Source organism: Mandrillus leucophaeus, unplaced genomic scaffold (genome assembly GCF_000951045.1).
Source record: "Mandrillus leucophaeus isolate KB7577 unplaced genomic scaffold, Mleu.le_1.0 Scaffold290, whole genome shotgun sequence".
Classification (NCBI taxonomy): domain Eukaryota; kingdom Metazoa; phylum Chordata; class Mammalia; order Primates; family Cercopithecidae; genus Mandrillus; species Mandrillus leucophaeus.
Window position 1 is genome coordinate 1,226,742 of NW_012103032.1, and position 24,717 is coordinate 1,251,458.

General features: G+C 41.5%; 1 protein-coding gene across 5 annotated transcripts in view; it reads right to left on the reverse strand.

Annotated features, from left to right (window-relative positions):
• The window catches only part of GPATCH8 (G patch domain containing 8), a 112,150-nt gene that overhangs the window by 50,583 nt on the left and 36,850 nt on the right, over window positions 1-24,717 (reverse strand). The window lies entirely within an intron of this gene.

Consider the following 24,717-nt stretch of genomic DNA (forward strand, 5'->3'; position numbering starts at 1 on the left):
TTTTTTTTTTTTTTTTTGAGACGGAGTGTTGCTCTGTCACCCCGGCTGAAGTGCAGTGGTGCGATCTTGGCTCACTGCAACCTCCCTCTCCCGAGTTTAAGCAATTGTCCTGCCTCAGCCTCCTGAGTAGCTGGGACTACAGGTGCGCCATCAAGTCCAGCTAATTATTTTGTATTTTTAGTAGAGATGGGGTTTCACCATGTTGGCCAGGATGGTCTAGATCTCTTTACCTCATGATCTGCCCACCTCAGCCTCCCAAAGTGCTGGGATTACAGGCGTGAGCCACTGTGCCTGGCCCAGTGAAACACTATTTTTAAAGAGACAAACTCTAGGAATAGAACAACTGGGAAGAATATATTAAAGGACAACCATAATACAGTAATCAGCCATACTTTAGAAAACAGAAGACATATGATTTCTCTGCAGAAATAAATTAGAAAGGAAGAAGCTTCTACAGTGATTAAAACACTGGTTGAACTGTCAACAGATGTTAAGAATACCACAATGTAAGATGTAAGAACACAATGTATCTCTGCTGCTTTTCCCCTTACAGAGATTCAACACAAATATTTACAACAAATACTGCTTTTCCCCTTACAGAGATTCAACACAAATATTTACAACAAATACTGAGTTTCGGCCAGGCTCAGTGGCTCACGCCTGTAATCCCAGCACTGTGGGAGGCTGAGGCGGGCAGATCACTTGTGGTCAGGAGTTCGAGACGAGCCTGGCCAACATGGTGAAACCCCATCTCTACTAAAAACACAAAAATTAGCCAGGCGTGGTGATGGGCACCTGTAATCCCAGCTACTCAGGAGGCTGAGGCAGGAAAATCACTTGAATCCAGGAGGCAGAGGTTGCAGTTAGCCAAGACTGCACCACTGCGCTCCAGCCTGGGCAACACAACGACACTCCGTCCCCCCAGAAAACAAAACAAAAGCCCAGGCATGGTGGCTCACGCCTGTAATCCCAGCACTTTGGGAGGCCGAGGAAGGTGGATCACCTGAGGTCAGGAGTTCGAGACCAGCCTGACCAACATGGTGAAACACCGTCTCTACTAAAAATACAAAATTAGCTGAGCGTGGTGGTGCATGCCTGTAATCCCAGCTACTTGGGAGGCTGAAGCAGGAGAATCGCTTGAACTGGGAGGCGGAGGTTGCAGGGAGCTGAGATCACACCATTGCACTCCAGTCTGGGCAACGAGAGTGAAACTCTGTTTCAAAGAGAAAAAAAAAAAAAAAAGAGAGAGAGAGAGCGAGCGAGTGAGAGAGCGAGAGAGAGAGAGGAGTTTCTACTATATTCAAGGCACTGTTCTGGGCACTGCATATAGTGATGATGAAAAAAATAAAAAAATAAAAAAAAGCAACACCACCACCGCAGCACCATGTTCCATGAATTACCAATAAATAGGCAAAACAGAGTAATCTGAGCAGTTGGAACTTCAGCTGAGTTCAGCAAGAGACTGAGAGAAAACAGAACATTAGTGAAGCTAATGCATAAGCAGTTAAAAAAGCTTAAAAAAATGTCTGAAGTTGTCTTTTAAAGATATCTAAAGTTGTCTTTAAAGACTTGACCTTAACGAAGTACAAGTAAATATAAAAGCCATCAAAAAGTCACAAAATCCACTCTTTTTTGTTGTTTATGGAGACAGGATCTTGCTAAGTCACCCAGGCTGGAGTGCTGTGGTGCCATCTCCACTCACTGCAAACTCCAGCGTCCAGACTCAAGTCATTCTCGAGCCTAAGCCTCCTGAGCAGCTGTGCCCGCCACTACATCTGGCTAATTTTTGTATTTTTAGTAGAGATGGGGTTTCACCATATTGCTCAGACTGGTCTCGAACTCCTGGGCTTGAGCAATCTGTTCACCTTGGCCTCCAAAGTGCTGGGATTACAGGTGTGAGCCAATGTGCCCGGCCTAAAATCCACTTTCAAAAGACAATTAAAACTGGGCTGGGCTTGGTGGCTCATGTCTGTAATCCCAGCACTTGGGGAGGTCAAGGCAGGAAGATGGCTTGAGGACAGGAGTTTGAGACCAGACTGGGCAATACAGCAAGACTCCATCTCTCCAAAAAATTTTTCTTAAAAAAATTAGGCGGGCATTATGGCATGCACCTGCAGATCTAGCCACTGAGGAGACTGAGGCAGGAGGACCACTTGAGCCCAGGAGCTAAAGTGAGCTATGATTGTGCCACTACGCTCCAGCCTGGGTGACAGAGAAAAACCTTGTCGAAAGAAAAGAGAAAAGGGGGAAAAAAAGACCATTAAGCTGATAAAGGCCAAGACCCAACACTGACATATTTAAAGTACTTATTTTTTTATTTTTTTTTATTTTTGAGACGGAGTCTTGCTCTGTCGCCCGGGCTGGAGTGCAGTGGCTGGATCTCAGCTCACTGCAAGCTCCGCCTCCCGGGTTTAGCCATTCTCCTGCCTCAGCCTCCCGAGTAGCTGGGACTACAGGCGCCTGACACCTCGCCCGGCTAGTTTTTTGTATTTTTTAGTAGAGATGGGGTTTCACCGGGTTAGCCAGGATGGTCTCAATCTCCTGACTTCGCAATCCGCCCGTCTCAGCCTCCCAAAGCGCTGGGATTACAGACTTGAGCCACCGCGCCCAGCCTATTTCTTATTTTTAAGTAATTCAAATACATATGTGAAAATCAAGAATAAAAAACTACGCAGGTGATTCTTTGATTTGCAAAAGTATTCAAAATAGGATTCAAGTCATGCTAATGGACTTAAATATCATTCCATTTATTGAAACAGTGATCACATGAAACTTTCAGAAACACTGAATAAAACATGGTACATTTATTTCCAAACCAAAGCTTAATTTTTGCAAATTTTCTCCTGAAAATGAGTCTTTAAGTGGCATAGAAACACTTTCAGCATCATTCAGATATTTTTCTAAGCAACTCTAACATATGATAGATGCTAACTCTCAGAAAACATTAACTGAAAACACTGAGCACAATACTTATTTCCTAGAGTGTTTTTAAGGTTTAAAAAAGGAGAAAAACTTTCTACCCAAAATAGAGTTCAAATTACCCAGTTCTACAAAAACCAACTATATTCTTGCCATGGCCTTTGTAATGACCTATACAACAACCACATTAATTTGATTTTCTGTCTTCCTTTTTTTTTTTTTTTTTTTTGAAAGGGTCTCGCCGTCGCCCAGGCTGGAGTGCAGTGGCATAATCACGGCTCACTGCAGCCTCAACCTCCTGGGCTCAAGTGATCCTCCCATCTCAGCTTCCTAAGAAGCTGGGACTACAGGTGCATACATGTGGTGACATGTGGCTAATTTTTGTTATTTTTTGTAGAGACGGGATTTCGCCATGTTGCCTGCACAGCTTGTTCTGAGCTCAAGCAATTTGCCTACTTTGGTGGGATTACAGACATGAGCCACAGTGCCTGGCCAATTTGATTTTCAAATACAGATGTTTTGTTTTTTTTTTTGAGACAGAGTCTCGCTCTGTCGCCCAGGCTGGAGTACAGAGGCGCGATCTCGGCTCACTGAAAGCTCTGCCTCCCGGGTTCGTGCCATTCTCCTGCCTCAGCCTCCCGAGTAGCTGGGACTACAGGCGCCCGCCACCACGCCCAGCTAATTTTTTGCATTTTTAGTAGAGATGGTGTTTCACTGTGGTCTTGATCTCCTGACCTCGTGATCCACCCACCTCGTCCTCCCAAAGTGCTGGGATTACAGGCGTGAGCCACCGTGCCCGGCCCAAATACAGATGTTTTCTAAGGCACAAAAGTTTAATTATGACCTAAACGAATTTCCATCTGATACTGTCCATCTAGGATAAGATAGTTCAATTTTAATCATATAACTAAATATAGTAATAAACAGGAACAAAGGTGGGGCAAAAGGCTTTAGTGAAAGTGTTGTTAAATCAGAATGTTAGGCCTGGAAAGGATATCTCATCCAGGGATAACGGTATCCTCAAGCCCTTAGAAGAGATAATAAAGAGAATTCATGAGTTACTTTCAATCAAAAAAAAAAAAAAAACCTAAAGAAAATCATACTTTTACCTGAGATACAACTGTTTTAGCTAAAATTATATTGACTCACTGAAGGTTGTCTCAAGCTCACCACCATGCTAAGATCAATTTTTTTTTTTTTAATAGGAAAGCCAATTTAATAAATACAATTTTGGGGTAAAATAGACTAAAACATGGGGCTTAGGAGATATGGGAAAAAAACATAAGTCTTTAGTTTAAAAACAAAAAACAAAAAACAAGCCAGGCACGTGGCTCACGGCTGTAATCCCAGCATTTTGGGAGGCCAAGGCAGCAGATTACCTGCGGTCAGGAGTTCGAGATCAGCCTGGCCAACATGGCGAAACCTCGTCTGCATTTAAAATACAAAAATTAGCTGGCTGTGATGGCACGCTCCTGTAATCCCAGCTACTCGGGAGGCTGAGGCAGGAGAACCACTTGAACCCGGGAGGTGGAAGTTGCACTGAGCCAAGATAGTACCATTGCACTCCAGCCTGGGCAACAAGAGTGAAACTCCGTCTCAGGGGGAAAAAAACAAAAAAACAAAAATAACGTGGTAGCACTTTTGTGCTCTGAGTTTTACTTACGTTTGTATCCATATCTGACACAGTATATAGGCCATAATAGCATTTAGTTAAAAAGCATTTGTTGACTCAGAGAACGAACATGTTTGTAATGGGTGTGAAATTGGTTCAACTGTAAGTACTTAGTCATGATGATGCACGCCGCTTAACATCACAAGATACTAATGATTTAACTCTCATAATCAAGGAATTATTTTATCAAGTAGAACATATCACTATATTAGAAAGGTCTCCATGTATCAAAAAAATACAAACTTTTATAATGAAATATTTGAGTTTTACATTATTGGTCATTAGAGGCTTAAGGTTTGTTCAATTTCGTTTTTTGTTATCACTCAGGAATCAAGGAGAAGGAGGCATCAAATGTTTAAGAAAAAAATACTAAAGAACTTACATTCATATATCGACAAACTTTTAAAAAACTGAATTGAAAAGTTGCCATAACCAGTTTCAGTGAAGGAAAATCTCAAGTCAGCCCTCATAATAATGGTGTTTTCCAGGAAATTAGGTTTAGGGTAAGTGGCCTATTAGAAATTCTGAAAACGTTTTTCCTCTTTTTAAAAAACAGGTCAAAGTAAAAAGTAATTGCTTTTTTGAAGTACCCAATACACTCCTATATACATGTAGGTAGACCAAAAATTACCAGTGGGCTCCAATCTATGTATTTCTTTTTCTTTTCCTTTTTTTTTTCCTAAGATGGAGTTTCACTCTTGTTGCCTAGGCTGGAGTGCAATGGCGCGATCTCGGTTCACTGCAATGTTTGCTTCCTAGGTTCAAGCGATTCTCCTGCCTCAAGCCTCCTGAGTAGCTGGGATTACAGCTGCCTGCCACCATGCCTGGCTAATTTTTTGTATTTTTAGTAGAGACAGGGTTTCACCATTTTGGCCAGGCTGGTCTCGAACTCCTGACTTCAGGTGATCCACCCACCTCATACTCCCAAAGTGCTGGGATTACAGGCTTGAGCCACTGTGCCCAGCCTAGAATTCCAAAAGAAAAAATATACTTGTAAAGAGTGGCAACGTGAAACTCAGGGGATCTGAATTACAGTTCTGTTGTTAATTGGGCATGTGACCCATTATTAGCTGTTAATTTCTTTTTATTTTTAGAGACAGAATCTCACCCTGTTGCCAAGGCAGGATGGAGTACAGTGAAGTCATCATAGCTTACTGTTTAACACTGAACTCCTGGGCTCAAGTGATCCTCCCACCTCAGCCTCCTAAGTAGCTAGGACTACAGGCACTCACCACCACGTGTGGCTAATTAAAAAAAAAAAAAATGTAGAGACAGTGTCTCACAATGCTGCCCAGGCTGGTTTCAAACTCCTAACCTCGAGTTATCCTTCTGCCTCAACCTCACAAAGTGCTGGGAAATAGGTGTGAGTCACCATGCCACCTATATTAGTCTTGTGATCTAAAAATAAAGGAGTTAGACAAGTCTGTAAGGTTCACTTCACAATTCTAAAGTTTGAAGAGTGGAACATATTTCAGTAGAAAATATCTGGGGGAATTATGCAGATAGTGGCCAGTCTTGTGATATTATAATAAGCCAACAATCAAATGCCTTCTTAAACTTACTTTTGTTTTTCCATAGCTACACTGAACATTTTACTATTCCAGGACCACTCTATTACCCCAAAAAACTTTCCAGTCTTTTAAACTTTCCACTGTAACTCCTCCATTTCATCTTTTTTTTTTTATTTTCTTAAAGACTGAGTCTCACTCTGTCACCCAGGCTGAAGCACAGTGTCACAATCTCAGCTCACTGCAACCTCCGCCTCCCAGGTTTAAGTGACTCTCCTGCCTCAGTCTCCTGAGTAGCTGGGATTACAGGCATGCATCACCATGTCCAGCTAATTTTGTGTTTTAGTAGAGACAAGGTTTCACCATGTTGGCCAAGCTGGTCTCGAACTCCTGACCTCAACTGATCTGCCCATCTTGGCCTCCCAAAGTGTTGGGATTACAGGTGTGATCCACCGCGCCTGGCCTCCATTTCATGTTTAATAATTTTTTTTTTTTGAGACAAAGTCTCACTCTGTTCATTTCATGTTTAATAATTTTTTTTTTTTTTGAGACAAAGTCTCACTCTGTTGCCCAAGCTGGAGTACAGTGGCACAATCTCGGCTCACTGCAAACTCTGCCTCCCAGGTTTAAGCAATTCTCCTGCCTCAGCCTCCTGAATAGCTGGGACTACAGGCAATTGCCACCATGCCTGGCTAATTTTTGTATTTTTAGTAGAGACGGGGTTTCACTATATTGGCCAGGCTGGTCTTGAATTTCTGACTTCGTGATCTGCCTGCCTCAGCCTCCCAAAGTGCTGGGATTACAGGTGTGAGCCACCGCACCCAGCCAATAAACTTCTTTCTATATTTTTCTAGGCAATCCCTAAAAAAAGACTGGGCTGCAAATCTTAGCTCTCTAATGAGAGATAATATCTAAGCACTTGTGTGACTTTTGGCAACCAGAGCCTGAGCCTCCACACCCTCCCCTGCAAAATGAAAATATTATCACCACCATTTTTTTTTTTTTGCCCCCAAACAGGTTCTAGCTCTATGGCTCCGGCTGGAGGTTAGAGTTCAGTCACACAATCATAGCTCACTTGCAGCCTCAAACTCCTGGGCTCAAGCAATCCTCCTGCCTTAACCCCCCAAGTAGCTAGGACTACAGGCATAAGCCATCACACCACATCCAACCCTATTGCCCTTTTTAGGACTGGCATACAGACCAAAAGAGACAACATATGGAAGATATTTTGTAAACTTTAAATCACTACACAAAATGCTCAAGGATTCAGAAAATAGAGAAATTAGTCTTCCTTTTATTTCCAAATTTGACATTTTGGGAGTGTTTGTGAGACAGGGTCTCACTCACTCTGTTGCCCCGGTTGGAGTACAGTGGCGTGATCGCAGCTCACTGCAACTTCAGTCTCCAGAGTTCAAGCGATTCTCCTGTCTCAGCCTCCTGAGTAGCTGGGATTACAGGCGCCCACCACCACGCCCGGCTAATTTAAATTTGGCATTTTTGAAAGTAAATACCTTAAAATGAAAGATACTCTAAAACAGAATCTGTGATAATTTCCAAATGTTTTACATACAATTTGATGAAAATGAAACAACCCCATTTACAGATGGAGAAAATTATTATCTATGATCAATAATCAAATCAGGCTGGGTATGGTGGCTCACGCCTATAATCCCAGCACTTTGGGAGGCTGAGGCAGGATGATAGCTTGAGCCCTGGAGTTCCAGACCAATCTAGGCAACTTAGGGAGACCCTTGTCTCTACAAAGAAAAATTTTTTAATTGGCCAGGCATGGTGGCAAATGCCTATATTCCCAGCTACACAGGATGCTGAGGTGGGAGGATCACGTGAGCCAAAAAAAAAAAGAAGAAAAAGAAATAAACCACTATCACTATATACCCTTTTGCCCACTTAAGAAGCTTCCTGGACACTCCATTCTTTTGCCTAAGTATCCTACTAACCCAATGTCATTTTAATAAGGCAAACTAACCTAGGTCCAAAAGTCTATAAATAATAAGGTGGGAAACAATGTAAATCAGGTTAAGGCTAAGACTGTTTTAAAAACAAAAAAAAAACAACAACAAAAAAAACCAAGCACTATACTACTTCAGTAAAACCAATACATTTTGGATAAATTAAAAAAAAAAAAAAAAAAGAAAACTGTCCACCCTACTTACTATAATGAAAGTAATTTTCTTAGAAGTCTCTTATTCATATGGTCCAAAAGAACGTTTTTCTAGCCCTGGTCCATTCTATTTGCATTAAAAAAACGAGGCAAGGGGATATTTAAAATACCATTTCCTGGGCCAGGCATGGTGGCTCACGCCTGTAATCCCAGCACTTTGGGAGGCTGAGGCAGATGGATGACCTGAGGTCAGGAGTTTGAGACCAGCCTGGCCAACATGGTGAAACCCTGTCTCTACCAAAAAATACAAAAATTAGCCAGGCGTGGTGGCACATGCTTGTAATCCCAGCTACTCGGGAGGCTGAGGCAGGAGAATCGCTTGAACCCGGGAGGTGGAGGTTGCAGTGAGCCGAGATGGCACCATTGCACTCCAGCCTGGGCAACAAGAGTGAAACTCTGTCTCCAAAAAATAAATACATAAAATATCATTTCCTGAACCCTACCTCAGACCTGCTGATATATGCTGGTCAGAATCGACATTAAATTTTTTGTTTGTTTTCTTTTTCAGTAGAGACAAACTCTTGCTATGTGGCCCAGGCTGGTCTTAACTTTGAATTCAAGCGATCCTCCCACCTCAGTCTCTCAAAGTGCTGGGGTTACAGGCATAAGCCCCTGCACCCAGCCTCAGAATCTACTTTTCTTTCTTTTTTTTTTTTTTTCCTGAGACGGAGTTTTGCTCTTGTTGCCCAGGCTAGACTGCAATGGCACGATCTTGGCTCACTGTAACCTCCGCCTCCCAGGTTCAAGCCATTCTCCTGCCTCAGCCTCCCAAGTAGCTGGGATTACAGGCATGCACCACCACGCCCGGCTAATTTTGTATTTTTAGTAGAGACGAGGTTTCTCCATGTTGAGGCTGGTCTGGAACTCCTGACCTCAGGTGATCTGCCCGCCTCGGCCTCCCAAAGTGCTGGGATTACAGGTGTGAGCCACCGTGCCCGGCCTGAATCTACATTTTTAACAAGAACCCAAGGTGATTCTGCTGAAAGCCATAAGACTAATAATGGAAAAAGCACTGGGGTAGAAGTCAGAAGACTTGTGCCGTAAAGGTAGCTCCTATCCTTGGCAGTTTCACCTCAGATAAACATTTAAGTTTCTCAATCTTTTAAGTGGCATTATGTCTCATTCTATACACTGGAAAGAAAAATGAGAAATATATAGGTATATAAAACATATATGCCATATTTAATTCCTGACACCCCCAAATCTTGTAAAAATATGGCTATGTGGAGGGTATAGCAAGGTCACAGTGATTACTAGTTGCAGAGCTAGAATTGAACCCAGGTGAAATTTCAGATGAGCTCACAAAGTAGTAACCTGCGGTTCAAATACAGCCTGGTATATGTTTTGTTTAATTTCATTATTTTAGACTTCAAGCCAACATTTATCAATTAGAATATTTCACAGAAAAGAAATCTGAATTTCTGGCTTCTTTTAACAATTTCAGAAGATCCAGCAACACTGAGATTATGATCTTAGGTGGCAACAATCAGCTTCTCTGAACACAGCAAAACTCAAACCACTTGCTATTGTCTCACACTCAATTTCAACTACGTATGCTATCATCAGGCCCCAACTCCTACTTCAGGTTTACATTCTTTGCTCCCTCCTTTTGAACCAAATGGGAATTACAAGAAAACCAAGTGGGAGTTCTAGCTACTGGTTTGGGAAGATTTAGTGAGAAAGGAAAAACTGGATTTAAAACTAATAAACTATATTTGAAAAGATACTATACTACATGAAAAGATATTACACTTTGTTTTCTTTTCCAAGTGTTTAAGTGCCATTGCTTTAAATTTTGGCGGTAAATTTTAAATGAACTTTTGAAATATTTTAATAAAATGTTTATTATAAAACACTTCTTACTTTATGTTCTTATCATTTTCAGATTTCATTCCACTTTAAAATACCAATGCTTCCCGTGGAAGAATAAAGAGATTCCACTAACTCACAGACACCTGTACTCCATGTATCCATCAGATGCACAGACAGAAAATAGTTGCTTGCTTTATTCTCACAATGAGACTTTTCACATTATTTTTAAAATTTTGAAATTATAAGTTAAATTGCTCAATTCCCTATTAAGTCTCCACTGTACCTTTAACTTCACAATTACAACAGTCATTATACTGTATTAAATTTGTTACATTATTTGTTTCCCTATTAGAAATAAAGCTCTGGAGGGCATTCCAGAGAGGTATTCACTCTTACTTAGTACAGATCTGGCACATTCTTTTTCTTTCTTTTTCTTTCTTTTCTGGAGACAGTGTCTCGCTCTGTCGCCCAGGCAGCTCACTGTAACCTCCGCCTCCTGAGTTCAAGCTATTCTCATGCCTCAGTCTTCCAAGTAGCTGGGATTACAGGTGTGCGCCAACATGCCTGGCTAATTTTTATATATTTTGGTAGAGAAGGTTTCGCCTTGTTGGCCAGGCTGGTCTTGAACTGGCCTCAAGTGATCCACCTGCCTTGGCCTCCCAAAGAGCTGGGATTGCAGTTGTGAGCCACCACACCCAACCCGGATCTGGCACATTTTAAGCATTCAATAAACATATGCAGAATACAAAACAAGAAAAGCAACAATAGAGAATACATAAATGCACAGTAATTACTATCCTTTAGGAATTTACAGTCTACTGAATTAGGTAAGAGACACATCAACAAAAATTATACAAGATTGAATATTTAAAATGCCACAAGAGAGAAACAGAAAGTACAAGAAATCAGGGAGGAAATTATAGTATGAGACATAAGTTAGAGTATTTTCTTTTTCCCTGGACACCAATTTCCATTCCTAAATATCTGGCAAAAGTTCTTACCACTCAACTTTAGCCTTAAGTTTCTAGTGAATTTATACTCATCATGAAGAATATATATGACCACTTCAAGTGCCCTATGAGAATATATCACATTCAGAATTATCTCTACTTTTTCTGGCCTGAATAACTACTGTATATTTCAATTCAGTGGCACTGGTATTTCTCACCACCATCATATCTCTCCAGGACAGACAAATAAGCTAGCACCTACAGTTTAGGTACATTACAGCATATTGGTTAAAAGCATAGGTTTTGGCACCATGATTCTACCACTTATTTGCTAGAAAATCTTGGGTGCGGTAGCTCACGCCTGTAATCCCAGCACTTTGGGAGGCCAAGGCGGGCAGATTGCCCAAGGTCAGGAGTTCGAGACCAGTTTGGCCAATACAGTGAAACCCCGTCTCTAATACAAATACAGAAAAATTAGCTGGGTATGGTGGTGTGCACCTATAATCTCAGCTATTTGGGAGGCTGAGGCAGGGGAATTCCTTGAACCAGTGAGGCAGAGGTTGCAGTGAGCCAAGATTGCACCACTGCACTCCAGCCTGGGTGACAGAGCAACACTGCATCTCAAAAAAAAAAAAAAAAAAAAAAAAAGACCTTGGGCAAAGTATTGCTCAGAATGTCAATTTTCTCACCTGTAAAATGGGAATATCCACCTCGAAGAGGACTGAAGTTAGAAAATCCATACCTAAGTACTCAGTAAACAATAAATGATAGCTATAATAAAGGATTAACACTAAATCTAGTGAACTGGGGCTTGTTAGTCAAACATATGCATAAACTGACTATATATTGTCTTCATAGTTGACTTGTTTTATCAGCCTTCATAGTTATACCTTCCTTTCAATTTCCACTGCTATTACTCTTTCAAGTCCTTACCTATACTCATACCCAGACAACTTTCTAAATGGTTTTCCATCTCCATCCTCAGACATACTTTGACCAGACTATTATTTCATTTCCACCACCAATGCCTGGCTGGGGTAATGAAAAGAGAGTTAGCTGGCAAATCAAAGAATTTGGGTTTGGGTTTCAGCCCTATCATTAAAATATTTTGGAATCCTAAAAATAAATTTCTCAACTGTATAGTGCGTTTTAACTTATCTTTGTTTTTTTGTTTTTTTTTTTTGAGATAGGGTTTCACTTTGTCACTCAGGCTGGAGTGCAGTGGCATGATCTCAGCTCACTGCAGCCTCGACCTTCTGGGCTCAAGTGATCCTCCCACCTCAGTCCTCCAGGTAGCTGGGACTACAGGCGCACACCATCACATCCAGCTAATTTGTTTTTTGTATTTTAAGTAAAGATGGGGTTTTGCCATGTTGCCCAGGCTAGTCCTGAACTCCTGAGCTCAAGCATCCACCCACATTGGCCTCCCAAAGTGCAAGGATTACAGGCATGAGCCAACACACCCGGCCTTCAGTATCTCTTCTTGCTATAAGTCTATACCTCTGTTCTGATCAAAGTGCCTTTGGCTTACAAAATACAATTCCAGATTGGAGGAGCACTAAAGCCTTCTACATTCAGTGTGGCATGACCTTTGGAGGCAGAAGAACTGAGATCTGAATCCTGATTGTATAGTTTACTGGTTGCTCATCCTTGGGCAACATATTAGACTTCTCTAAGACTCAGTTTCTTCCACAAAATGGGAACAACAGTAATTCTCTCAGTGGCTTATTGTAAGATTTAAATGAGATATTATTAAGTGCTTAGCGTATATGATGAGATTTATATGCTAAACATATGAGATTTGTGCCTATACTAATATTTCCCATTTCTCCCTTCTAGTTATAGGGGTGTGTGTGTGTGTGTGTGTTTTGAGACATGCTCTCACTCTGTCATCCAGGCTGGAGTACACTGGCAATGACATGGCTCCCTGCAGCCTCAACTTCATGGCCTCAAGTGTTTCCCCCACCTAAACTGTCAAGTAGCTGGGACTAAGGGTGCACATCACCATGCCACGTTAATTTTTTTTTTCTTGGTAGAGACGGGGTCTCACTATGTTGCCCAGGCTGGTCTCAAACTTCTGAGTTCAAGAGATGTTTCCACTTCGGCCTCCCAAAGTGTTGGGGATTACAGGCCATCGTGCCCAGCCTAGTTTGATTGAGCCTAGATTGAGCCATCATGCCCAGCCTAGTTACAGTTTTTAAACTGTTCTTGGAGACCTAGAACTCTGCTTCAATCAAAACAACTGGTGGGTTCCCCCACTTTCATATACTGAAGTTTAACATTAAAAAAAAGATTGAGGTGGTTTCTTCTGTTAAAAAATGCATAAAATCCACTACACCATGGACACAATCTGCTCCACTAGCCATGCCTACTCTTTGTCAACTGCAATTACTTTGTATACATCAGTATCTCCTGTCTTTGGTAATATCTATTCCTCCCTCCTCAGGACTTCTTAGTGAAGTCACCGCTAGTTATTCTTCTTTTGAACCCTTATAGTATTTTATTATTATTTAGAGAAAAGGTCTTGCTCTGTTGCCCAGGTTGGAGTCTGGATGTTTTGCGCTGTCTCATTTAATGAAATAGATATCAGTATGCTCATTTTATTTATTTATTTATTTATTTATTTGAGATGGAGTTTCATTCTTGTTGCCCTGGCTGTAGTATAATTGTGCGATCTTGGCTCACCGCAACCTCTGCCTATGTTCCCCAGGCTAGTCTTGAACTCCTGGCCTCAAGCAATCCTCCTGCTTTGGTCTCCCACAGTGCTGGGGCTGCAGGGGTGAGCCACCACGTCCGGTCCTTTCCTTTTCTGTTTTATCCCTAAAACCTAACCTCTTACTGTAGACTGCCAATTCTGACGAATCTTGTTTATTATCTGGGCCTCTTCTCTATGTTTATTCCATTAAAAAGGTCAAAGGCTTGGCCGGGCGCGGTGGCTCAAGCCTGTAATCCCAGCACTTTGGGAGGCCGAGACGGGCGGATCACGAGGTCAGGAGATCGAGACCATCGTGGCTAACATGGTGAAACCCCATCTCTACTAAAAAATACAAAAAACTAGCCGAGCGAGGTGGCGGGCGCCTGTAGTCCCAGCTACTCGGGAGGCTGAGGCAGGAGAATGGCGTAAACCCGGGAGGCGGAGCTTGCAGTGAGCCGAGATCCGGCCACTGCACTCCAGCCTGGGCGACAGAGCAAGACTCCGTCTCAAAAAAAAAAAAAAAGGTCAAAGGCTCTACTGAAGGGGTGGCCTGTCCCTCCACACCTGTGGGCGTTTCTCGTTAGGTGGAACGAGAGACTTGAGAAAAGAAATGAGACACAGAGACAAAGTATAGAGAAAGAAAACGTGGGCCCAGGGGACCGGCGCTCAGCATACAGAGGACCCACGCCAACACCGGTCTCTGAGTTCCCTTAGTATTTATTGATAATTATCTTTACCATCTTAGAAAAAGGGAAGTGACAGGATAATAGGATCATCGTAGGGAGAAGGTCAGCAGTAGACATATGAATAAAGATCTCTGTGACGTAAGTTTAAGGAAAGTGCTGTGCCTTGATATGCATATGCAAACATCTTCATAAACCTTTTTAGTGCATAAAGAGCAGCATTGCTAGCAAGTCCCACCTTTCGCCCTAAGGCGGTTTTTCTCCTTTCTCAGTAAACAGAACATACAATCGGGTTTTACACTGAGATGTTCCATTGCCCAGGGACTGGCAGGAGACAGATAAGATTTTCTCTATCTCAACCGCCAACAACCACCAAGAGGCCTTCTTTCCTCTTATACTAGTCCTCCTCAGCACAGACCCTTCACGGGTGTCAGGCTGGGGGACGATGAGGTCTTCCCAACCCACGAGGCCATATGCCATATTTCAGACTATCACATGGGGAGAAACCTTGGACAATACCTAGCTTTCCTAGGCAGAGGTCCCTGCAACCTTTGGCAGTGTACGTGTCCCTGGGTACTTGAGATTAAGAGAATAGTGATGACTTTTAACCAGCAAGCTGCCTTCAGGCACTTGTTTAACAAAGCACACCCTGCACAGCCCAAAATCCTTTAAACCTTGAGTCACCACAGCACATGTCTCTTGCAAGGACAAGGTTGGGGGTAGGGTCACAAATTAACAGCATCTCAAATACAGAACAAAATGGAGTCTCTTATGTCTACTTCTTTCTATATAGACACAGTAACAGTCTGATCTTTCTTTCTTTTCCCCACATCTAGAGGCTCTATATTTTATTTTATTAAATGTGGATCGTGAATAACTAAAATTATGGTTGCCTTTGGCAACTGTATAAAGACTCCAGGACCCATTTAATGATCAGGAAACAGAGATTATAGCTACATGCTTCTTCAAATACACCAGCTCTGTTTATAACTAAGCCTTTCTGACAATCCATACCTTGATTTGTGATTTGGGGGAGCTACATGTTTGCTATCCCCCCACCAACCTATTCCTATTTTCAGTATCAGCTTTTCCTAAGAAGGGAAAAGGTATAAATATTGATTTCAAAGTCAGGCTTATAGTTGAATGGCAGACACTTAGTAGCTGTATCATCTTTCCAAAACTTTCAATTTACAAAATGAGTGGCTGGGTGTGGTGGCTCACGCCTGTAATCCCAGCACTGCAGGAGGCCGTGGCGGGCAGATCACCTGAGTTCGGGAGTTCAAGACCAGCCTGACCAACAAGGAGAAACCCCATCTTTACTAAAAATACAAAATTAGCTAGGCGTGGTGGCTCATGCCTGTAATCCCAGCTACTTGGGAGGCTGACGCAGGAGAATTGCTTGAACCAGGAGGCACAGGCTGCGGTGAGCTGAGATCGCGCCATTGCACTACAGCTTAGGCAACAAGAGTGAAACTCCATCTCAAAAAAATAAAAAATAAAAATAATAAAATAAAATAAAATAAAATGAGCATACTAGTATCTATTTCATTAAATGAGATGGTGCAAAACATCCGGACTCTAGATCAATATTTGGCACATAATAAATATTAAGCATTATTACCTTTTTATAAAGGAAAACACAAATTGAAAAGGGAAAGATAGAAAGACAACTTAGCTTCTGTAAAGACTATTCAGAAAAATGTGTCTATGTCACTATAATATTAATGAAAATATTTTCTCAAAAAATGATTTTTCTTGACGGAGTTTTGCTCTTGTCACCCAGGCTGGAGTGCAATGGCATGAACTCAGCTCACTGCAACCTCCGCCTCCCGGGTTCAAGCAATCCTCCTGTCTCAGCCTCCCGAGTAGCTGGAATTACAGGTACCCACCACCACGCCCCGCTAATTTTGTATTTTTAGGAGAGGTGGGGTTTTGCCATGTTAGCCAGGCTGGTCTCGAACTCCTGGACTTAGGTGATCCACCTGCCTCAGCCTCCCAAAGTGCTGGGATTACATGTGTAAGCCACCACGCCCAGATAAAAAATGATTTTTCTTAAGAAATTAGTAAAATATTTATAGTGATTGAGACAGGTCTTGCTTATTTATTTATAGAGACAGATCTACTTATGTTTCCCAGGCTGGAGTGCAGGAAGTGCAGTGGCACATCACAGCTCACTATAACCTCCAACACTAGGGCTCAAGCAATTCTCTTGCCTCAGCCTCCCAAGTAGCTAGCTACTACCCAAGTAGCTAGGCGTGTGTCATCAGACCTGGTTAATTTTTCTATTTCTGTTAAGACAAGATTTTTTTATGTTGTCTAGGTTGGTCTTGAATTCCTGGCCTCAAGCTACCCTCCTGCCTCAGCCTCCCAAAGTGCTGGGATTACAGGCATGAGCCACCACACCAGGACAGAAGTCAGTACAATATTAATTCATATTCTAATTTAACAATAAAGCCTAAATTGTAACATTACATGTTTCTATTATATTCTATTGAATTCAAATCTAGTTTTCTGCCTGTAATCCTAGCATTTTGCAAGGCCAAGGTGGGAAGACTGCATGAGGCCAGGAGATTGAGACCAGCCTGTACAATACAGAAAGACCTCATTTCCAGTGGGGCGGGGGGGGGGGAAGTATAATTTTCCTTTAGTCATAAAATGTAGTCTAAACATAGTTGAGATTTATGTAATGCAGGCCTTGCCCTACACTGTATTCACCATTTATTTCCTAACTGAAATAAGACTGGCAAGGAGGTATACATAAATAAAACCAAAGAAATACCCGCAACTCTACTCTGTTTTCATTCTGCCTTCTTTAGGTCTTTTCTCAAACAACTACATTTTTTGAATAGTAATACAAGCATATAAAAAAAAATTTTTTTTTTTTGAGACAGCGTCTCGCTTTGTTGTCCAGGCTGGAGTGCAGTGGCACAGTCTTGGCTTACTACAACCTCTACCTGCTGGGTTCAAGGGATTATCCCGTCTCAGTCTCCTGAGTAGCTGGGATTACAGGCACATGCCACCACACCCAGCTAATTTTCGTATTTTTAGTAGAGAAGGGGTTTCACCATGTTGGCCAGGCTGGTCTTGAACTCCTGACCTCAGGTGATCTGCCCGCCTCGGCCTTCCAGTGCTGGGATTACAGGTGTCAGCCACTGCAACCAGCCCAAATTTTTAAAATATGGTAAAATGCAACTCAGTTTCCCTTCAGAGAGTCTATCTTTACAAAAATTTTTATCTTCATGGTCAAGTAAATACAAACATAAACATACAGGCACACTCCTGTATACCCACAGAATACACCACTTAAATATTTCACAATAAAATGCCTCAGTTTTACTATACAACCTACAGAGAATGTTCATCTCTCTCAGCATATGTTTTGGCTAATGATTTTACAAAGTAAAATTTGTACATTTATTTATTTCAATCCCAAAACTTAAAACAATGTTCTTAAAATGATGTGTGAGATGTCTGGAGATATATTCCAAATAAAACAAGCAAAACTTTGAAAAAGCTGCTTCAGTATCAACAAAAGGAATGTACATGTTATTATACAGGAAGCAACTGTGTGTTAACAATCATATTAATTATTTAGTAACCAGGAAGAAATGCTTAAGAATTTTATATCCTAAAAATTTAATTAATTGCATGAAAAGGCCAGGCATGGTGGATCATACTTATAATCCCAGCACTATGGGAGTCCAAGGTGGGAAGGTCACATGAGCCCAGGAGTTCAAGACCAGCCTGGGCAACATAGTGAGATCTGGTCTCTACAAGAAATTTCTTAAAAATTAGGTGTGGGCTGGGTGCAGTGGCTCATGCCTGTAATCCCAGCACCTTGGGAGGTCGAGGTGGGCGGATCACGAGGTCAGGAGATGGAGACCATCCTGGCTAACATGCTGAAACCCTGTCTCTACTAAAAAAAAAAATACAAAAAATTAGCCGGACGTGGTGGCAGGTGCCTGAAGTCCCAGCTACTCGGGAGGCTGAGGCAGGAGAATGGCGTGAACCCAGGAGGTGGACCTTGCAGTGAGCCGAGATTGCGCCACTGCACTGGGTGATAGAGCAAGACTCTGTCCCCCCTCCTAAAAAAAAAAAATTTGGCATGGTGGCATGTTCCTGTAGTCCCCAGTACCCATGGGTCTAAGGCAGGAGGATCACTTGAGTCCAGGAGACCAAGGCTGTAGTGAGCTATGATTATACCACTGTACTCCAGCCTGGACAACAAAGCAAGACCCTTGTCTTTAAAAAAAAAAAAAAAAAAAAAAAAAAAGCTGGATTTACTGGATTCAAGAATACATCCATTTTAATTTTTAAGTAATCCAAGTTGTTCCCTGTAATGGTTTTCACTAGTTGATATTCTCATGGCTATGATGTAATGAGCTCATGGCTATTTTCCCATAACCTTACCAGGCTAACTTTGATCTTTCTCAAACTGATAAATACCTGAAGGAAAGTTGTTCTTTGCCTATCATGAGATATTACAGATATTTTCCCCAGTCTGTTTGTTGACTTTGTTTATGATGAAATATAGCCAAACTTATCCTTTCCTTTTTTGAGACAGGCTTGCTCTGCTGCCCAGGCTGGAGTTCAGTGGCATGATCACAGCTCACTGCAACTTCGAACTCCTGGAGTCAAGGGATCCTCCCACCTCAGCCTTTCGAATAGCCAGAAATACAGATGCATGCCACCATGTCCAGCTAATCTATTTTTTAAATTTTTTGTAGAAACGGGGTCTTGTTGTTGCCCAAGCTGGTCTTGAACCCTTGGCCTCAAGTGATCTTCCCACCTTCGCTTCCGAAAGTCCTGGGATTACAGGTGTTTAAGTCACTGTGCCTGGCCTTTTCCTTTTCTTAATGGCTTCTAAGTTTTGGGTTATGCTTAGAAAAGGTTTTCTAATTCAAATATTATTTTAAGATAATAATTCTACCATTGTTCATCCTAGTAACTTTATCATTTCATTTTTTACATTTAAACCTCTCATTCACCTGAAATTTACGTGGAGTAAGGAACGACAAATGGGCATCCGACTTTTAAAATTCTGGGTTGTTATTCAGTTGTCCCAATGCCACGACTGAGTCACTGAGGCTGTTTCTAGATGTTAGATTTTTCAGAAGTTAGACTCAGCAGTAGAGATGACTAGTGAGCTCAGAATTAGTGAACCAGACACCAAAATTAGGGATTTAGGGGCTCTAAAACACATCTAACATCAAAAGCACAGATCCTGAAGTCCACATATAAAGTATCTTATAAAGCATATAGAAAGCATATTAACTATTACTGTTGTTAACCTTGGAAGCTCTAAGGATGCTTATCTCTAATTCAGTTAAAATAACTATGTACTATACAATAGGTGTTAATAATAAGCATATATGACATTTTTATAGTCTGTATAATGTGAGTTCACTTACTTTGTTTTCATAACTACTCTTTAAGAAGACAGGCAGAGATTTTAACTTATATTTATTGCTGAGGAAAATAATTCAGAAATGGTACCTTGTCCCTTTACTCATAGGAAATGGCAGTGACAAACTCAAACCCAGATCTTGTATTTCCAAATATTAACAAACTGCCATTACACCCTGCACCAAGTACTTTTACACAAAAATTAGTGAGACTCTCTACTCACAAGGAGGTTGAAATAATTTTTTAATTAAATATTCAGACTGATCACATACTTAATTTAAATATGAAAGGAATACACAAAAGTTGAAAACATCATCCTTGGCTTCAAGGAAACTTCAGAAGTCTACAGCAGTTAAAAAAAAGCAAGGCTTGCTGGGCGCAGTGGCTCATGCCTGTAATCCCAGCATTTTGGGAGGCCGAGATGGGCGGATCACAAGGTCAGGAGATTGAGACCATCCTGGCTAACATGGTGAAACCCCGTCTCTACTAAAAATACAAAAAATTAGCTAGCCAGGCGTGGTGGCAGGCGCCTGTAGTCTCAGCTACTCAGGAGGCTGAGGCAGGAGAATGGCGTGAACCCAGGAGGCAGAGCTTGCAGTGAGCCGAGATCGTGCCATTGCACTCCAGACTGAGGGACAGAGCAGGATTCCGTCTCAAAAAAAAAAAAAAAAAAAAACCCGAACAAACAAAAAACAAGACTTTAGGGACTGGGAAATAAACCTGAAAGTCAGGAACCATGTCTTATCTACTCTCTCCATGTCTTATGGTATTTACTGCTGCTATAACTAGAATGTAGTGTTAGGTCAGTAAATATGCGTTGGTTGTCTCAATGTACTCATCGAAACTTCCAGACAGGGTGAGATAGGAAATAGTATCAGACCCCATTCATTTTTCTTAGGAGCTAAACTTTTGTCTGTCACCAAAGAATCAGCCAAATCATCAAATAGTACTTACACAATGTAACAAAGAAAGTTCAGGCACCATTTCTGAGCCACACCTACTGACTAAATGTATTTCACAGAAAAATAAAAATTTTGAACTACATTCCATTTCAAAGCTGACAAAAGGTTATAAAACAACTTCCAGAACTGAATCCAGTCTAAATGCTACAAAATACAACTGTCATTCACTCTTGCTTTATTCTGAATTAAACACATCCTCTGTTTCTATAACAAATAATTGTTCATAATATTTCTCATCAGTAGTGCTTTTTTTGTGTTGTTTCCTTCAGTTATCTTGTCAACATTATCTTTTCTTCAAGTCTTTTATTTTTAAATACTAACAAGTATCTGCCACATATAATAACTTTTTTAAAAATTTCTGAAATATTTTAACAAATACTAAGGGAGAATGAAACGTGAATAAGAAAATATGAGTACAAAAATAAACTCAGTTTACAAAGTACAGCCACAGACAACTTCATTCCAGAGTCTGCATGCCCTATTCTCCAATCTATTCAGTGACAAGGCATCAGCACTGGAGCCCCAAGAACTGCAACTTTTGTTGGCAAAAGCCTTGAATGGGTCAAAATAATTTTTAAATCTTTGACAAAAAAGCCCAAAAGGACCAGGTTTAAAATTTTAGTGGATGGTTGTATGTGACATATGTTAAGAGTCCTAAACTCAAATAAAAAGGAAAGTTGACAATGAACTAGTCAATGTGAAAAACTTACAAAAGCATAAGCCGAGAAATTACACGCGATTCCTAGTCTATAAAATACCAAGGAGGCATTACTGTTTACGCTAGAGTGACAGGGCTTTCTTGAGTGGTTATTTATATCAACGGTTTAGTATGGTCAAAGAAATCTGTCATAAATTGCCTCAATACACAATAAATGCGGATATATTCTAGATTAAATTATGTGGGTACTACAGAAAGAGATATGTGAGAGAAACCAGCACAATGCCTGCATGTACACTGTTGAATCTGACACTAGGAAAGAAACAGCCAGTTATGAAACAAACTCAATTCTTAATGTTGGAAATACAATAAGGCTCCATTCTTTTTGGAGAATAAAGATACTAATCATTTAAAACAGATGGACTTCGCACCAGCAATGTGGATATACTTAACATACACAACTGTACACTTAAAAATGATTAAGGTGCTAAATTTTATGTTATGTGTTTTGGAAAGGGTGAGTTTTATTTATTTTTTTTAAACAGAGGGTCTTGCTCTGTCACCTAGGCTGGAGTGCAATGGCCCAAACATAGCTCACTGCATCCTTCAACTCCTGGGCTCAAGTAACCCTCCTGCCTCAGCCTCCTTAATAGCTGGGACTATAGGTGTGTGCCACCAAGTCCAGGAAATTAAAAAAAATATATTTTTGTACAGATGGGGGTCTTGCTATATTGCCCAGGCTGGTCTCAACTCCCGGCCTTAGGTAATCCTTCTGCCTCAGCTTCCCAAAGTGCTGGGATTTCAGGTGCTAGCCACTGCACCCGGCTATGTTATCTGTTTTTTAACAATTAAAAAGAAAAAAGCCCTTCACATGAGCTTTAAATTTCCCTTGAATTTTTTTTTTTTTTTTTAAAAAACAAAGTCTGGCTCTGTCGCCCAGGCTGGAGTGCAGTGGCGCGATCTCGGCTCACTGCAACCTCCGCCTCCCAGGTTCATACCATTCTCCTGCCTCAGCCTCCCGAGTAGCTGGGACTACAGGCGCCCGCCACCACGCCCGGCTAATTTTTTGTATTTTTAGTAGCAACGGGGTTTCACCGTGTTCGCTGGGATGGTCTCGATCTCCTGACCTTGTGATCCACCCGCTTCGGCCTCCCAAAGTGCTGGGATTACAGGCGTGAGCCACCCGCGCCCGGCCTAAATTTCCTTTGAATTTTTAAATGAATAGATTTATGAGTTATTGAGTACTTCCTATATATACCTGTTACCATGGAGATGGAGGTAAAATATGGATAAAACCTAATTCCTCTTTTCAAGAAGCTCAAAGTTCAAAGGGAACCAAAATTCTAAACTGTTCTTTTTTTTTTTTTTTTTTTTTTTTGTGAGACAGTCTCACTCTGTCACCCAGGCTGGAGTGTAGTGGTGCAATCAAGGGTCACTGCAGCCTCAACCTTCCAGGCTCAGGTAATCCTCCTACCTCAAAACTCCTGAGTAACTGACACCACAGGCGTGGACTACCAAGCCCAACTAATTTTTGAGGGGTGTGGTATAGGTGGAGATAGAGATGGGGTCTATGTTGCCTAGGCTGGTCTCAAACTCCTGGGCTCAGGCAATCCTCCTGCCTCAGCCTCCCAAAGTGCTGAGATTACAGGCATAAGCCGCAGCACCCTGCCTAAAATCTCCTTAAAAACAAAAATTGAAAATAACTTTGGATCACCCAAAGTAGGTGAGTAGCCATTTACCTATCCTTTCTTAAACACTCATCTATCTCTTCCCCCTCCTTTCTCTTTGCAGGTTCTAGTTGTACATTAAAGTCTCTGATGCTTAACATGAAAAATTCTGGGATTCAAACAGATTTGCTAGCCACTATGAAACAGCCCCACCTTGTGTGCCTGAACAAAGAGAATAACAATCAACAATGTTCCTGGGTGTCCTCGAATAGAAGAGGTATTTCATATTGGAGAGAAAAGCAAATCTAGTCTTCTGATCTTCTTCTAAAGCAATCACCTCCATTCAAGTCAACCCAACACTTAAAACTATGCAAACCACTGGGACAAATTCTATCAAAAAGTCATCTCTATCTCAGTCCTGATTATCTTCTCTCTTCTAGGCTCTTATAAAATATGTGGTCTATCCCATATGAATTGCTCTTAATCAGAGTATTCTTTGTATTGTTTGCAAAGTGTTCTTGTGCCACTGGAAGGAAAACAAGTTTAAAGGTAATTAAATCTATTTCCCCAAAAGAATAGGTTAATGCTTAGTAATATTTCATTAAAACATATTTATTGAGCATCTCCCATGTGTCACCGATGAATAGAATTTGTAGAAGTAGAATTTTAAAATTAAAGGTTTTAATAACTGAAACATCCTGGCTGGGCACGGTGGCTCAAGCCTGTAATCCCAACACTTTGGGAGGCCAAGGCGGGTGGATCACGAGGTCAGGAGATCAAGACCATCCTGACTGACACGGTGAAACCCCGTCTCTATAAAACTACAAAAAATTAGCCAGGCATGGTGGCAGGAGCCTGTAGTCCCAGCTACTCGGGAGGCTGAGGCAGGAGGATGGCGTGAACCTGGGAGGTGGAGCTGGCAATGAGCCGAGATCACACCACTGTACTCTAGCCTGGGCGACAGAGCGAGACTCTGTCTCAAAAAAATAAATAAATAAATAACTGAAACATCCTATTTCAAGCCCTGTCCTCTTGGTTTCCCTTTTTAATTAATTAATTTTTTCTTTTAAAAAAATCAAGACAGGGTCTCGCTATCTCACCCAGGCTGGTCTTGAATACCTGGCCTCAAACAACCCTCCTGCCTCAACCTCCCAAACTGCTGGGATTACAGACATGAGCCACTACACTTGTCCTTGTGTTCCTCTCAACACACTTGAATTGATCAGACTCTGGTATTCAAATTGTGAAAATTCATTTCCAAAATCAAAGAACTAGTCAACAGTAGCACACTTCTTCCCAAAGATGCCTATTATACAATAAGCTCCCACATGATCAGATGTAGAGGCACAATGATTCCCATAATTTTTTTTTTTTTTCTTTTTTTGAGACAGAGTCTCACTCTGTCGCCCAGGCTGGAGTGCAGTGGCGTGATCTTGGCTCACTGCAACCTCTGCCTTCCAGGTTCAAGCAATTTTCTGCCTCAGCCTCCTGAGCTGAGACTATAGGCATGTGCCACCACACCGGGCTAATTTTTGTATTTTTAGTAGAGACAGGGTTTCACCATGTTGGCCAGGCTGGTCTTGAACTCCTGACCTCGTGATCC